Source organism: Patagioenas fasciata, chromosome 18 (genome assembly GCF_037038585.1).
Source record: "Patagioenas fasciata isolate bPatFas1 chromosome 18, bPatFas1.hap1, whole genome shotgun sequence".
In the NCBI taxonomy this organism is placed as follows: Eukaryota; Metazoa; Chordata; class Aves; order Columbiformes; family Columbidae; genus Patagioenas; species Patagioenas fasciata.
In genome coordinates this window covers 12,583,668-12,601,002 of record NC_092537.1, presented here as the reverse complement: position 1 = coordinate 12,601,002, position 17,335 = coordinate 12,583,668, and the positions used below count along the sequence as shown (strand labels likewise).

General features: G+C 44.3%; 1 long non-coding RNA gene across 2 annotated transcripts in view; it reads left to right on the top strand.

The window, feature by feature from the left end:
• Positions 1–12,902, top strand: part of LOC136109527 (uncharacterized) — a 40,746-nt gene extending 27,844 nt beyond the window's left edge. For both annotated transcript variants that reach the window (XR_011741766.1, XR_010652514.2), the window contains one exon: positions 1,710–12,902. This is a non-coding gene — a long non-coding RNA (uncharacterized lncRNA). The remainder of the gene's footprint in view (positions 1–1,709) is intronic.
• Positions 12,903–17,335: the final 4,433 nt, after the last annotated feature.

The following is a 17,335-nucleotide window of genomic DNA, read 5'->3' as shown; positions in this document are numbered from 1 at the left end:
GTTCAGGGCATCTCATCCAAGTATCTAAATACCTGAAGACAGGGTGTAGGGAAGTTGGAGCCAGGCTCTTTTCATTGTTGCCTAGTGACAGGGACAAGTACAAACTGGAACACAGGAAGCTCCATTAGAACATTAAGAAACACTTTTTCACTGTGAGGATGACCAAACACTGGAATAGGTTGCCCAGAGATGATGTGGAGTCTCCATCCTTACAGATAATAAAAAGTCAGGTGGACATGGTCCTCGACAGCTTCTAGAAGGCTATAGAATGGTGCTTGTCCAGTCCACCAGAGGTGGCAAGAACCAGTTGTAGCTTTTTCTCATTTTGTATACTTGGACATTCTCTGTTGGGTGTTCACCAACATTGCTCCAGACATCACTCAACTATCAACTACAAAGAATAAGTGAAGTTTTTTCAGATCTCTTTGTCTCACAATTTAATCTAAATGTCCAGGGTTTCCAATTTTTTTACTTCTTTCAGCAGGCTGGCTTTGCTCCCCGTGACCATCTTGTATAATGCAAGGGAGTCTATGCCATTTTTGCTCCTCAGCATGAATTATATCATAAGAAAGTAACATAAATATTTCTCTCCTAGCAGCTAGGCACCAGAACCAGCCATCACTTCAGGGTCAAAAAACGGGGAACAAGAAGCTAACTCTTGTTAGTGAGGGACACAGGGAGCTTCATTCTCTTCATGTTTTGCACAGAAGACCTGGAGACTTTGAGAAGGTTGTGAGACAGAACTGGTGCTTGAACAGTTTTGGCAAATGGTGTAATGCAAAATGAAATAAATGATATGTATAAGATGGATTATCACATCCTGTTACATCATTTATCCAGTTTACATATAACTAGTTAAATTTATCATTGCTATGGTGCTTCCTGCTTTGCAACCTGTTGTTCCCCATCAGGATATTATAGTTTTCACTATTTTGGTTTGATGGACCCTATACCATATTTTTCTGCTTTGGCTTACAATTTCAATCCCAAAGAATTTTCTGCTACTTGTTAACATGTGTCTTTTATCACAGGGTGTGACTCTAGTCTTTTGTTTCATGCTTCCCTCACATTACATGCTATGCCAATGCAGTATCCTTTCTGTTTCCTGTCTTTTGAAAAAGTCCAGGAATTCCTAAGGCCTCTCATGTGAAAGACTACATCCTTCTGTTATTTATGCATGAAAAAGCGATTGTGGCTTTCTCTTCTGAAAAGATTCAGTCAGACTATTGAGCATAGAGATGCCATAGCCACTATCTATCACTATGTGTTTACCTCCTCATAGGATAAATTTCAGTATTGCTAAGATAATTGTGACAGCCTACTGAGCCACTGGAACAGCTAACTTCTGATGCAAAAATGAGATTTTGTTCTCCCTGGTTTTTTTCACTGCTATTCATTTTTGTTCAGTCCTGGGAGAGGAGGAGTTTAAGAGGAGAAGTGGGATCTCCCACTGAACACAAACTCAATTTGCCATTTCAACTCATCTCATCTTTAGCAACTGCACCTTTAGGTTCATCTGAAGTTTCAGAATTTACAGATCTCTGTTACTGTCAGCTTAAAGCAGATAAGTGAGATTGGAAGGCCAAGTCAGGTTAATTTGTGAGAGTTTTCACTGAAATCGCAAGTTTTTATTCTAAACATACTGAAAAAGACCAAAAAAAAGTCAACCATTATTTTTCTCTCATTCTTGTTTCCATCCACCTCTGCAGGGCTGGATGCCACCAATGATGGAATTAAAACACAGCACAGTGGAAAGAGGAGAGACAAACTGAAAGATATCTGTGGATACAGACGGCTCTGCACAGCAATGTGGTGTGGGCCAAACACTGGAGTGCTGATATTCCCCATGGGAATTACAGAATGACAGATTGGCTGAGGTTGGAAGAGACCTCTGGAGGTCATCTGTTCCAACCTGCCTGTGCAAGCAGGACCACCTAGAACCAGTTGGCACCTACAGCTACATCAGGCAGCTACCTCACTTTCTACCATACCTTACGACACAACTGCTTCTCTCCCACCTTCTGTGATTATTGAAAAGAATCTGAGAGCGAGGCCACATTTTAGTGCATCTTGAATGATGGAAGTAAGCAAAAAGTTCTCAAGAATGGCTGGCAAAATTCTTTTTTATATCTAGTTCAAAAAGTCATTTCTGCCACTCTGAAGCCTACAATCATGTCTTAAATAAGAAAAGCAAAGAAAGAATCAAAATGAGAGCCATTATTCCTGTTGGAGAGCTATAACTTATCTTCCTGCTCTAAATAACAAATGAAAATGTAAGGAATAAGGTTACACACATGAGATGAAAAATAGTCATTATTTTAGGGCAAAAAAATGCATGAAATCGTCCATAAATGTATTTTCAAGAAACCAGGGCAAGTTAATGTCAAGAAATTCAGATCCCTGACATGATAACATTACCTCCTGCTTGAAAAGAGAGTATGTAAAAACTGTGTGATACTTATTAAGGTATTAATCTGACTGCAGTCTCTGGGATAAGAAAGTAGGTATTTTTTTCCTGTTTCCCAGGAACTGGGTGTATTGACAATATCTACGTTTGAAGAGTATACTGACATAAATAAGGCACAAATAGCTTTCTAGAAGCAAAATTCTCTTTTTCCTGGAATGTGTGTGTACTGTTCTGAAGGCTAAAATGAGAGCTGAAATGATAATTTGATATTTAATCCATGTGAGCTGTATGACACTGGGGTAAATACTACCCTGCTATATCAGTTCTGAGGTAGAATGAGAGCTCATCAGCAATAATGCCTGAGAGACAGAGTTCAGAGCATCAGTGGAAGTCACAGGAGTGCTGTAGGCTTCACAAAGAAGCAACATCATGCTGAGTCTATCAACTGACATTTGAAAACTGCTGGTGTAGCCATAGTGGGACTGTATAAAACCCTGATGACACCTGCTCAGAAATACTCTGTACAATCTCAGCCAAATGTGCTGGAGGGACAACACATCTTGAACTTCAACTGATCTCCCCCATATAGGAGCTGCTCACCAAACCTGCTCAGCTCCAGACCGAGGGCAATGTTCTGCAGGATGAACATGTGGCGTGGTTTAACCTGAGTGAGCAATATAACCATGACAGCTGCTTGCTCACTTTCCCGCTACTCCCACCCCCAAATAGGGGAGAGAATCAAAAGGGAAGGGAGAAACTTGTGAATTGAGATAAATAAAGTTTAATAAAATAACCAAATAGCACTAATATACCACTATTAATAATAACACATATTAAATGGAAATAGAATATAAAATAAAAGATACTCAATGCAATGCCTCATGAACTCCATCTGCACCGAGCAGCCAGTCCCACGAAACAGCACCCTGGTCCCGAACAACCAGTTGCAGAAAGAGAGAAAAACGCAGAAAGGCACAAAGGTCTCTGCAAATCAGCAGGATGGTGAAAGGCCAAAATAAACTCTCAAACAGAACTCTCCTGAACAGGTCTCTGACTCGGCTCTGATCCAGCTCCCAGACTAGCCGGAAGATCCTGACTCTCCATAAAAAATGAAGTGTGATGCTAATGGAATAGAGTATTCTTATCAAGGCTTGTCCCATCCATGCCCCCTCTTCCCAGCTGCCTCACACCTGTGGATAGAGATCCCAGAAAAAGTCCATGGCTCCCAGATAACAGCAATTAAAAACATAAACTCTGTCCTTGGTTGTTATCTTCTTGTTTTCAAACTAATTCCGAACAATGATCATGCTAGATACAAAAAAGAAAGGTTGCTAACTGCATGAAGAAAATCAACTTGTTTTTAGTCAAACAGGCACACCATGTCTGCGCAGCTGCCACACATTCATGCCACCATACTTGCTCCAGCCACTGTCTGATATGGCACTTTGCTGGCCCTTCAACAACCCCAAAGACAGCTGAACGTCTCAGGCCTGCCATCAGTCCCACCCGTTCAGCTCCTCCTCTCTCCGTGATGTGCCAGCACAGCGTCCCTCCTCCAGAGCTGCTCCTTTGCTTCTGGGCCTTGGACAGTGCCCCAGAGGCACTGACAAGCCACCCACGTGTTTTCAGATGGGACAGATCCTTACAAAGCAATCCTATGGGGTGTTGCCTCCCTGGACTCCGTCTCCTTCACTTCACATCGATGACTTGCCAAATTCAAAACCAAAGGCAGTCTGGAGCCAGTATCACCAGACACAGCACGAGATGCCTTGCTCAGACAAGAGGAGGGCCCTAGCTGGCCCTGGCTCCAACAGCTTTGCTGAAAGCTCTGCTGGTGTGTCCCCATTGCCCATAGGAGCCCGTGAGTGGGATTTGCTCAGCTGTGAGCAGGCCCAGCTGTGCTGTGGTCCCATGTCGGCATCTGAACCCAGGGAGCATCCAAGGCTGTGGCTCAACAGCCATGGGATGGATGCCTGTGCTCAGCCTGCCTGTGCAAACAGAGAGGTGCCCTCCCTCCCAGGGACCAGAGCCTGCCCAGGCACCGGAGCAGCAGCACTCGGGCTCCAGGCTCCCCATGTTGTGGCCTCTTTGCCAGGTGCTGACTCCTAGGGGACCTACCTGCCTTGCTGCTGCACGTTGGCTGGTGGTGACAGAACACAGCAGTTCCTTTCAGTCAGTGTCTACCTGGCAGTGGCTGAGAGCATCGCTGGTATTTAAGGCTGCACGGCAATGTATAGCGGTGCCTGCACACCTATCTTCTACTGATATCCAGAGGGACCAGGACAAGCTTGAGAAGTGGGACGTCTTGAGCTTCATGAGATTCAACAAGGCCAAATGCAAGCTCCTGAACCCAGATCAGTGCAACTCCTGGTATCAATCCAGGCTGGGGGATGAAGTCGTTGAGAGCAGCTCTGTGGAAAAGGACTTGGGGATACTGGTGAATGAAAGATTGGACACAAGCTGATAATGTGCACTTGCAGCTCAGAAGGCAAATAGTATCATGGGCTGCATGACAAGAACTGTGGCTAGCAGGTCGATTGAGGTGATTCTGCGCCTCTGCTCTGCTCTAGTGAGACCCCCCTGCAGTGCTGGTCCAGCTCTGGGGTCCTCAGCACAAGACACATGTGGACCTGCTGGAGAGGGGCCAGAGGAGCCACAGAAATGATCAGAGGGATGGTACAACTCTGCTGGGAGGACAGGCTGAAAGAGTTGTGTTTTTTCAGCCTGGAGAAGACTCCAAGGAGACCTAATTGCAGCCTTTCGGTACTTAGAAGTGACCTATATGCAGGCCCAGCCAGGTCAACCAGAGGAAATTTCCAAACATGCTTGTCATTTACTTGTTATCTCAGGCACTGCCAGAATATTTTGAGCAGTGAAAGTCCCTGCAGCCCTGTCCGTTGAAGGGGGTCAGCTGGCAGACTGACTGTCAGGGAAACACTCCTCTCCCCACCTCACAATGCTCAATACACGACTGTTTGACAGTTTTCCACCTTAACAGCAGTTTCTGTGCTGGTTTTCCTCCAGAGCCTCTCTGTTCTAGTCCAACTAGATCAGAAATATCCCAGCTCCTTTGCCTGGACAGTTAGGCATCTTAGCTGAGGTAGATGACAGGTTAGTCTGTCATGGCCTGCCTTTGACAAATTGCCTTTCATCCACTTTTCCTCGTAGTTCAGACTCCATTGCAGAGCACTACCTCTTGCTGAAGACCAGAGCACATTCCCCGACTCTCTGGAGAGTCATTCCCTCCCCAGACTTTGTCATTCCCAGACCTTGCTCTAACCTATACATGGTGTGTGCATGTTATAAGAAGGCAGCCTGGAAATCCTTCCTGAAGATTTCTTTAAATTAGGTTGGAAATGTGGTTTAAATGCATTTTTAATCCCATAATATTTTATGGAGTATGGACAATCAAGTGGAATGCAATATCTGGTAAACAATGGTAATTTCTAAAAAGGATCCTTTCACACTGGGTTGGTATCACGTGAAGGTATGGTTCCACTAGTACTGAAATTCTTCCTACTTTGTCATCTGGCTTCAAGGAACATTGAAATCTGGAGTGGTGACTCTGACAACCACAAGAGTTGCCAACAGGAGCACTGCACTTCAGGCACTCCAGCAAAATAACTTTACAACAAACAGCACTTAGATCCTGTCATGATTCACAGAGGCACTGAGGATTAGCATGACTGGTGGTAGAATTTTCTCCAACCTCACTGAGAACTCTTTGCCACTCTGCATCATTTAGGGAGTCCGTTGTAAATTTGAACCAGAATGGGGCTCAGTCAGAATAGAGCATGTAGGGAAACTTCTGTCTTCTTGCCTGCAGTCAGGCAGAGAGATTCGGCAGCAGAAAGGAACTGCCTCTGTTATAATGAAAGTTTATTTATATTTTTCATAGGGGTTTTCACTACATATGCCTGACCTTTGCACTTCCTAAATGTAACTCCCAGCCCCAACATAAGGGGTACAATATGATTTATCTTAAAGGTTGTCAGCAACTGGTGAACAATAATATTTAGTTTTGATGGGAAGCAGATGATAGGTCTTGCCAGGGGAGGAACAGTCAGTTAGGAGGCACTCAGTGGTGGCAGCAGCAAGTTCCCGTGGCTGAGCACCAGATCAGATAGTTCCCATGGCTGAGCACTAGCCCAGGGCAGACCATGGGATCCCAGAGGCAGGGAAATTTGAGGAAGAGGCAGTTCTGGCATTCACACCAAGAAGAGGCAGATCTTGCGAGCAACGCTGACATGGAGGGGGCATTGCCAGGATATTGGAATGACTCCTAGGGAGCACAGGTGACCAGGAGCACAGTGAACAGGGCCAGCAAACAGGAATGAGGCAGTTAGCGGGGTAGTTTGCACAGAAGGGCAAGCGGCAAGGGTGAGGCAGGTCTGCCAGCCCAAGAGATTAGTGCAGTTAGTGGTTATCACCCTTGCAGGAGGAGCCTAACTATGGTAGCCACTCAGAAGAAAGGTAAGTCCCCTGCATCTGCCATGAAGAAGGCAACAACACAGACAGACCTGACGAGGAAACATGCAGCCATTCAGATCTCTGGCTGCAGGGAATGCCAAAGTCTCCCACTGGCATGGAATGGTAAGAGAAAGAACAGATGTGTGAGGTACAAGCAGGTGGATGACCTGCTCAGCCTGGTGCTGGAGCTAAAAGAGGAGATAAAAAGGTTGCAAAGTATCAGGGAGACAGAGAAAGAAATAGACTGGTGGAATCAAGCCCTGACCTCCCAAGACATGAAAGGCCACCACCAAGTAACCAAGACCAAGAGAGTTCATTACCCTCCCCCTAACTGACTGGTCAAGGTAAAGGGATCAATGGAAACACGTCCACATTTGTAGCAGCAGGCAGAACATCACCTTGTCCACTCCACCTTGCCAGGTGCCTCTATACAACAGGTACGAGGCTCTGGAAGTGGAAGGCCAGCCAATGACCGATGAAAATGAAGGACCATCTACACCATCTTTACCACAGGTACTCACACAATCTGAAAGGCCTAACCCCCATATTATGACCATGTCCACAAGAAAAAAAAGGAGTGCTATAGTTGTAGGTGACTCCCTTCTGGGGTGTATGGAGGGCCCTATATGCTGGAAGGACACTCCTCTTAGGGACGTCTGCTGCCTTCCTGGGTCCCAGGTTAAGCACATTGCCAGGAAACTTCCTAGCTTGGTATGGCCCTTGGACTACTACCCATTACTGTTTTTTCATGTAGGTGGCAATGAGGTTGTGACCCATAATCCAAGGGCAATTAAAGGAGACTTCAGGGCCTTGGGATGGTTTAGAAATATGTCAAGGATGGATGTCAAGAGGATGGGACCAGACTCCTTTTAGTGGTGTTCAAAGACAGGATGAGGGGCAATGGGCACAAACTGAAACATAGGAGGTTCCATCTAAATATGAGGAATAACTTCTTTACTTTGAGGGTGACGAAGCCCTGGAACAGGCTGCCCAGAGAGGTTGTGGAGTCTCCTTCTCTGGAGACATTCAAGACCTACCTAGACACATTCCTGTGCAATCTCCTCTAGATGAATCTGTTTCAGCAGGTGGGTTGGACTAGATGATCTCCAGAGGTCTCTTCCAACCCTTACCATTCTGTGACTCAGTAACCATGTATGTATATATGCATAAGGTAGGAACTGATGTCTTGTGTAGGGGAGGGATTAGGGTGTTTGGGTTTAGTGTGGGTGCAAATAAGACTGTCTTCTGAAGGAAGAAGAAGAGTGTTTAAGGATCACCTGGGCAGTGTAAGCACTTTTCATTAGCGCATCTCCAGTGCACTGTTCTTCGTAGTGTAAGGTTTGTTCTTGCCTGAGCCATGTATTTGCATACACTGCATTATCACTCATTGCCCATCCTTGGAGTCAAGGCCACCAGTAGACAGAGTAGTAAGTGATAAACAGGTATTCTGGAGGATCTTATGCCACTATTTATAACTCTTTCTGCAATATCTCACCTGATGTTGTAAGTGCTACAAGCTACCAGTGGTGGTAAGAACTCACTAGGACCTTGTAGCTAGAGCATGGAAGGTATGTGCAACCTTGGCCTGTCATGCCTTGTTGAAGGTGCAATTCCTGTTTTGGCAACACTGTATGACTCAGGGAAGGAGGGATGTGTGCTATCATCACTGCACACTGTGGCACTTGACAACTGCAGGGGTTGCACAGTTGATCAGACAACACAAAGCATCAGTATCATAAACTTTGCAATTCTAACTAGTAGGATCATCCATAAATTTTCTATAATGAACAAGGGCCATATAAAATAAGATAACAAAAGACTTTCATTTACTTACAAGAACAAAGTGGTAGTGCTGCAAATGTAGGAGTGGGGCAATCCTTTCTAAATGGAGCTCCTGATAAACTCATACAGACTGCAGGAAAAGGCATGGTCTACAAGACATCAGCCACCAGAAGGCTTATGGTGAACTTGCTCACGGAGTTAGCTGAACACAGGTTGTTAGGAGTGAGACATTCCCAGGTTCCAGGGGAAAACTCACATTTCCTTGACGAATACCTTGTGTTGCTCATAGAAGGTCTGTAGTCTCACTGTTTGGTACTTTTCCTTAATAACAGAGGTCTGAGTTGTGTTGCTGCTGTCAACCAGGCCACTAAGGCCACTGCATGAGGTTGGCCTCAAATCAAATACTCAAAATATGTGCAAAGCAGTAAATAAGTAGACAGCAAGGTGATAAAATAAGTGCTGATCAGAAGCTAGGATTTTTTTTGAAATAGGCTATTTTACATTGAATGCTGGTGTGCTCATGAAAAGTCATGTGCACACTGTGCAATAAAGATCAAAGTTGTGGAAATCTGGAGAGTCGAGGAACAGTTGTCACACCACAGTGTCCTGCAGCCCATGCACAGGAGGAGGACAGCATACCATGCCCAGAGGCCACAGCAGTGGTGTTACCAAGGCTGCACCCCATGCTCTAGTGCCCAAGATATACTCTCTTGGGTACAAAGACAATGTAGATGTCGTTGTTGAGTAACCTCTCTGAGGAGGCGGTGTGACTGAAGGATGGTCTCCTAGGGGCATAGCTGGGCCATCGGCTGTCAGGATACATCCCATTGTGCATCCCAGAGCTGCTGCAGTTTAGTGCTGTAAACTGTCACATGAGGTGCTGTTTTATGTGTGCCAGATGGCACAGGAAAATTTATGGGTTGTTCACTCATGTAGCAGCTGACAAAGAAATGTAGAAAGGCATGTTTGTGTTACTAATATTAAAAGCAAGTTTACTTACTGCTGGTTTTCTATCCACACATGAAACAATCTATTTATCTTCCCCTTCTCCACACGACTGTTGATTTTATAGATGTCTGTCATATCCTGCCTCAATCATTTCTTCTTCCATCTGAAGATGTCCTTGTATGGGAGCAGTTCTCTGTCTCTACTATAACTTGAGACCTTTCTCTGCAGCTTTTTGGGAGCTGGTTGCCAAAACTAAATCCAATATTCAGTCTTTGGACACATGAATGATTAATACCATGACATAATGATATATTCTGATCTGTCAACAGTGTCTTCCATAAAAACTCCTATTTTGCCACCTGTGCTGTCAGCGTGATTTTGAGCTGACAATTCAGAGGACCATCATAAATATCCTAAGATCTTTTTCGTGAATAAACAGTTTTTCTGGATGTAGATAAATTATTAATTTATTTACGTTAAACACCATTAATCTAAATTTCAGCGAAGTGGTTAGACAATCATCCAATTATTCTGTGTCATGACATTCCATACAGTTTTAATGTCACAAGTAGACCTTACCATGATTTTGTCATTTTTTTAAAGTCCTTTTTTTCCAGATCATTTATGTGTATGTTGAACTGCACAGGTCATAATGCACCTCTCTCTGAGAACCTGCTTGTGGCTTCCTACCTCAGCTAAGCATTTGTTTCCATATTTCATGTCCTGTCTTTTAATCCACAAGGTATATATCTTTCTAGTCAAAGCTACTTTTGCCCATGTTGTGTGTGAGCATGTGTATACTTTTCAAAATCCCATCATACTGTATTGACAAGATCATCCTTACCCATGTCCCTGTTGATTCTCCTGAAGTCAAAACTACTGTGAGAGATGGCTTTCAATTTCAAATTCTGTTCTTATTTTGGTTTCTACCAATTTGTCTTCTTCAGATATTAGACTGATAGATCTACTTGTCCACAATCAGGAAAGTTTTAAAAGTCTAATATCACAGGTACGACATTTTTTTCCATTGGTACTAAGTATGAGTAAAAAAATACGTCACTTCTACAACACTTAAATCTTTTTCTTTCTCCTCCTTTTTTTTTTTTTTTTCCTAATATTCCTGGGTATATAAAATTTGCTGTAGCAGATGTGTTGCTGTTCAGCATATTATTTTCTCCTACAACCTTAAGTATCCAATGGAGACCTTAAGTTAACAGGGTTCCTCACATTTTTCTCTCTTAATAGGTGTTCTTTCTGGAAACTTCCTTGCTTCTGAAGTAAAAACTAGAACAAATTGTTCAGCTTTTCTGCTTGTTTTCCTTTAGTGCTCTGTTTATACTTCAATTATTACTGTTCCTTATGCACCCTTTTATGCAGGTCTCCTGCTCATAGAATTCTTATAATAGACCTATAAATATATAGACATACACTGATGCTTGAGATGAGACCTCTTGGATCATCTTTTAGAACCTTTTCTCTCATTGGAGCAGATTAGTCCCAATAATGCAGTTAATAGGATCAGTCTCCAATGATAATATTTGTCACTTTCAAGGTTAATAGTGAAGTTGTCAGATATGTTGTAGCAAATAGTGGAACACTCGGACATACAGAGACATATCTGCTATGTAATTAGCTACGTATTAATGCAGACAAGCATGCGAACTTTGCCATTTAAATTTTTTGTACTTCTTTAGACTATTTGATACAGCAGATTATTTTATTCAAAAATGCTCCCCACGGGATTTACAGCTTGCAAGTGCTGTTGTCGGCCATGCTGTCATTATGAGGGGGGCATGCTGGAGGCATCAGTGCACCCCATGGACCCTGATTAACTGTGTGACAGCGAATACCCAGACTGTGCTGCAGCAGCATTTCTGCTGCCCTCTGCGTAAAATGAGAGCTCCCAGGAATGTTAGCACAAGCCAAAAGAGAAATGCCGATACTTTAAACTACTAGAGCAGAACTTCTCATCCTTACCCTTCTGCTAAGACACAATTGCGTACTGGACTGTAGTAGTGGTAAGAACACACTTGGCGTATAAAAATCAGTATAGAATTAGGTCAGATTAAATTAAAGTGAGAGAGTATTTTTGTATTGCTTGCAGTCTGTTTATGTGCCTTACTGTGGCTGGCATGATGTGTTGCCTGCTAAGCAAACACGTCTTAGAGATCTGCTCCCTGAAACAGAATTCCAAGCTGGTGCAGAGAGAATAAAAAAGAAAAAAGAAAAATAGAAAATATGAACTGACCTCTGGAATAAAGTTGCTAATGATTGTGACTAATGAAGAACTTGAATACATTTTCTGGGGTGAAAAGCAGTTCAGAATATTCCTTGCATGGGCTATTAGAGAGGTAAGCTAAAATCCATGGAGCTAGAGCATAAATCACAGGATAGTGCTGCTAGTGAAGGCTGGGAGGAGTTGCGGGTTTTTTTTGTGGGTTTTGGTTTGGTTGGTTTCGTTTGGGTTGAGTTTTTGTTGTTGTTTGGTTTTTTTGTTTTGTTTTACGTGGGGGGTTTGTTTGTTTTTAATGAATGGCTGGCTTTTTTCTCTCCAAGGCCTGTCTCTCTGATTTTAGTGCTTGGTGTACTTGTGAACCTGCTTCAATTAATGGAAATCAAAGTGGTTACTTCCCCTAGTATGGAATGCTGTAAGTTTCATTTTTGTAAACGTTATGCCATCCTTTACCAGTGTGATTCCAAGCAGTTTCCTGAAAAGCTGCATTGACAGATAATCTGCAGTTAAAAGGAAGGTATCATTTCACTGAGCAGTGGACGGGAACATAAACACTATGACCTGGGATATTAAGATAAACAGTTCTTGAAAGTTCATCAGTGTTATCTAATTATCCTCTTCCTACCATCACAGCAAACCTGAGAGGATGACATCTGAGAAGTTTTTAAAATAAGATGTGGGTGATATAGAGGATACTTTTTCACCACACGTTGGATCTTTAGTTACACAGAAGATGAGTAGGGTGGAAAGGCTGTTAAGTCGATGGGAAGAAGAAGATATCTGGAAATGCCTGAGATGTTGAAGAGTGAAGCAGAAATGACAGAAATCAGTGTTCAAAGTTCAATATAAGAAACAACAAACAACCAGATCGTAGTAAGAGAAGAAAAAAAAGATGATGAGTTATGGTTCACATAAAAAATTAAAGGTCATTCTGTGGAAGTATATCAGCTTCATTTTCAAGCCTGACTCTTTTGAGAATATAGATAGAAGTTACACAGACATTGCATCACTTTTGCCACAGCCATCTTTATGAAAAGGCTCAAAAATCATAGAACTGTAGAACAACCCAGGTTTGAAGGGACCTCAACAGTTCATCTCACGCAGTGTTTCATGGGAAAGGGAGCCTAGATTACATTATCTAGCACCCTGTTCAGTCATGTTGTGGAAACCTCCAGTGGTGGGGACTCCACCAGTTTCCCTTGGGAGGTTGTTTCAGTAAATGATTGTTCTCATGGTAAGAATTATTTTCTTACATCAAAATAATACCTCTCCTGGTGCAACTTGCACCAGTTACCCCTTATCCTCTCCATGTGGCTTCTTGTGAAGACAGAGCCTCTGTCCTCTTCATAGTGCCCTTTAAGTACTGGAAAAGTGTGATGAGGTCCCCCGGAGCAATCTCTTCTCCAGGGAGAAAAGACCTAATTCCCTCAGTCTGTCCTCACAGGGCAGGTTCTCAAATCCTTTTATCATCTATGTGGTCCTCCTTTGGACCCTCTCCAGTCTGTCCACATCTTTCTTGAATTGTGGTGATCAGAACTGGACACAGTACTCCATGTGCAGCCTGGCAAGTGCTGGGTAGAGTGGGATGACCACGTATCTAACTCTGCTAGTAACACCATTATGGATGCAGGCTGGGATAGTATATGCCATCATTAAAACGTGAATTTCAATTCTTTGCTAGCTCACACAGGGTGTCTGGTCTGTTCGCTGGAATACAGCGACCTTGCCCTGCAGATTATACTTATGCCAATGCTGTGAGCAGGTTGCAGCTTTGAGGAGGACCAGGACATCACTGCTCTATACTTTATAATAGTTTGCACGAAGGTTGCATTCACGCTAACTGTATCTCAAAGAATTGACTGCTTATAAAATAGCCTCTCATGCACGGCTCAGTGTGCAGGGCTCCATCTGCTCTCCCAGGAGTGTTCAACACTCTACTTGTCCATCCGCTCCCAACCAGTAACTCTGCCTTACCAAGGTGCACCTCCCTTCAGTGTTTTCAGCCACTTCTTTTGATATCATGGCTCACAAGGACTTGGGGTGTGAGGAGGCACCACACACAGCTTGTCTGTCCCTTCTGAAATGCCAGGACAAGCAGAGAATCAAAAAAGATCTCTTTCCCAAGATGCCCAGCAAGGCAGGCACTGAGGTACTAAGGCAATGACCATGAAATGAGTGGATGAACAGTGGGCTCACAAGAGCAGTGTGGGTTCCCATTCCAGAATGCAGGTACAGCTGTGGCAGTTGCTCCCAATCATGTTTCCTGCATCCCTCTGTTCTCCTTATCACACTTACAGCTACTGAAGCCAATATTCTGCACCATGACACAACTACCTGATGATGTTTGATTTTGTAACTAGCAAATGGTCTCACAGATGATCAAAGACACAAAGTTGAAATCCAGGGTCAGGTACCCAAGCTGATGTTAATTTGATCATTTCTTCCTTCCTTCCTTCCTTCCTTCCTTCCTTCCTTCCTTCCTTCCTTCCTTCCTTCCTTCCTTCCTTCCTTCCTTCCTCCCTTCCTCCCTTCCTCCCTTCCTCCCTTCCTCCCTTCCTCCCTCCCTTCCTCCCTCCCTTCCTCCCTCCCTTCCTCCCTCCCTTCCTTCCTCCCTTCCTCCCTTCCTTCCTCCCTTCCTTCCTTCCTCCCTCCCTTCCTTCCTCCCTCCCTTCCTCCCTTCCTCCCTCCCTTCCTCCCTTCCTCCCTTCCTCCCTCCCTCCCTCCCTCCCTCCCTTCCTCCCTCCCTTCCTTCCTCCCTTCCTTCCTCCCTCCCTTCCTCCCTCCCTTCCTCCCTTCTTCCTCCCTTCCTCCCTTCCTCCCTTCCTCCCTCCCTTCCTCCCTTCTTCCTCCCTTCCTCCCTTCCTCCCTTCCTCCCTCCCTTCCTCCCTTCCTCCCTTCTTCCCTTCCTCCCTTCCTCCCTCCCTCCCTTCCTCCCTTCCTCCCTTCCTTCCTTCCTTCCTTCCTTCCTTCCTTCCTTCCTTCCTCCCTTCCTCCCTTCCTCCCTTCCTCCCTTCCTCCCTTCCTCCCTTCCTTCCTCCCTTCCTCCCTCCCTCCCTCCCTCCTCCCTTCCGTCCTCCCTTCCTTCCTCCCTTCCTCCCTTCCTCCCTTCCTTCCTCCCTTCCTCCATTCCTTCCTCCCTTCCTCTCTTTCTTTATCTCTTTCTCTTTTTCCTTTCTACATCTCTCAGTCCTTCCTTCTCCTTTTCTCTTTCTCTTTCTTCCATTCTCCATCTATTTCAATTTCTTGGTTCCTCTCCTTTTCTGTCATTGGGGAGGAACATATCTTTTGCTCAAGGCAATGTTTCTCTGGCCTGAGTGCAGGGCCACTAAGTACTTTGAGAACTGGAAAGCTGAATCTGACATTGTTGGCAATAAATCTCTGTAAGGAACTTCTTTCTGCAGGTCAGAAATACCTTCTCCAATTCTTACTGACTCTTATACAACTCATGCTTTTCTACTCAGGAGACACACCATACTCTTTCAAAGTTTAAGGTCAGAGAACTCTGTAGTCCACTTGCAGCAGCAGCTCTGGTGGAGTTCAACAGCTGCATCTATTTTAAACCTTCCCTTAGAGATGTTCCATTATGCCTATTATGGACCCATGTTTTTCCCAAGATCAGTTACCTTCACATCAGCACTTGTGAGGTCACAAGCCGCCTGACTCCAGAAATAGTCAATGCAAAATGACTCCTGTCCTCCACTTAAGACAGCAAATTACAAAGTGCGGAGGAATTAGTTTTCATTATCCCTCCCATTAATATTCCAGTCTGATTGCAAGAAATCTCCAGTCCTGCTTTCCAGGATGGCTGGTGGCAGGGCCAGGTCAGCCCAGTGCAATGTGTTGGACTTCTCTCCATTTCCTACATGTGCAACTTGAAGCAGATAATTGGACCAAGATGTGGTCATTTGAGGAACCTGCAATGTTACCTTCCATCAGCTGAATATTTAAGAACAAATTATTAAGTCATGATTTCTTACAGGTGAGAGATGAGCCCCAATATTTTCAAGTGCTAAAAAGCACATCGTGATTCCTGGGAGATCATATTGTGGCCTTTCCGTACTTAAAAGATGCCTATGAGAAAGATGGGGACAGATTTCTTAGCAGGGCTTGTTACGAAAGGACAAAGAGTAACTTTAAAACCATGGGGACAGACTTGGACAAGGGGTGATGGTTTTAAACTAAAGGAGGGCAAATTCAGGTCAGACATGAAGAAGAAATTTTTTACAATTGTCCTGGTTTTGTTAAAAACAAGTTTCTCTTTTAGTGAATTTTGCCTGTCAGCTAAAGCCTTCATATTAGCTGCATTTTCCTGGAGAACCAGACACATGTTTTGGTAAACCTAGCAATGGAATGCAGACTTATTGATAAGCACGGATGGACACCTCACGAGAGGGGCAACGAGAAACCGGTGACCGAGAGACTGACCAATGGTGTATAACATTCCATTCACGTGAATACTTCATATAAAAGTGGGAGATCACGAGGATCTCGCCCCTTTTCCTTCCCTTCTGCTTATGGCTGACACTAGCAGAGGACCTTGCTGGTCGTCCCTGCGAACTGAGGCCCAGTGACAGACGGAATCCAGCTCTGGTTGGCTGCAGAGTCCAGTCCAGGACTTCGGGTGCTGGCTCTGCAGTTGCTGAGACTTTCAAGATTGGTTTTGTATATTTTGTATTATTTTCTCTATTCTTATTAGTAGCGTTAGTAAAACATCTCTAACTTTTCCAACTCTCTTCTCTCTGTCCTTCTTTTCCTCCCGATTGCCTGTCCTGAGTGGGAAGGGGGGAGAGGGAGGGGCAAAAGGGGGAAGTGGGGGGGAGAGGAGGTTAACAATACATCTGCCAGGGTTTGATTGTCACCCCGCAATCTTAACCCTTGACAACAATAAGGGTGGTGAAACACTGTCCCAGGTTGCCCAGAGAGGTGGTAGATGCCACATCCCTGGAGACATCCCAGGCCAGGCTGGATGGGGCTCTGGGCAGCCTGAACAAGTTTAGGATGTCTCAGGGCATGGCAGGTGGGTTGGACTAGAGGAGCTTTGAATGTCCCTTTCAACAGAAAGTATTGTACTATTCTATGATTCCTCCACAGTCAGGCTAGGTTGTTCATTTTGGATGGTCATTGTAATATTGTCCAAAGGGTACAGAGGTTTTAGGCATTCAAACACAGTCCCCAAAGTTATTGTGGTCAGCCAGCAGCTTTAAAAAGGTACCCACAGAGCTAGAAATATTTCTCTGACTTCGAAATTCAAGTTTTGTGTTTGGTATTGTTTGTTGAAAGAAATATGTGCTTTAGAACAGAAAAAATCCTTTGCTGTCTTTCAAGGTGTGGCAACAAAGGTGGTGTCTGGAAAGAAAGAACCCCAGCCATTTCATGGGACCATAGTGTGGGAAGGGAGAGGGCTGAGGTGTGGTTTCTCTTCTTTGGTGCTCAGATATTGCTGGCCATGATGCAGCTTTCACAGCTTCACACATAAAGATGCTGTCCCCCAAGAG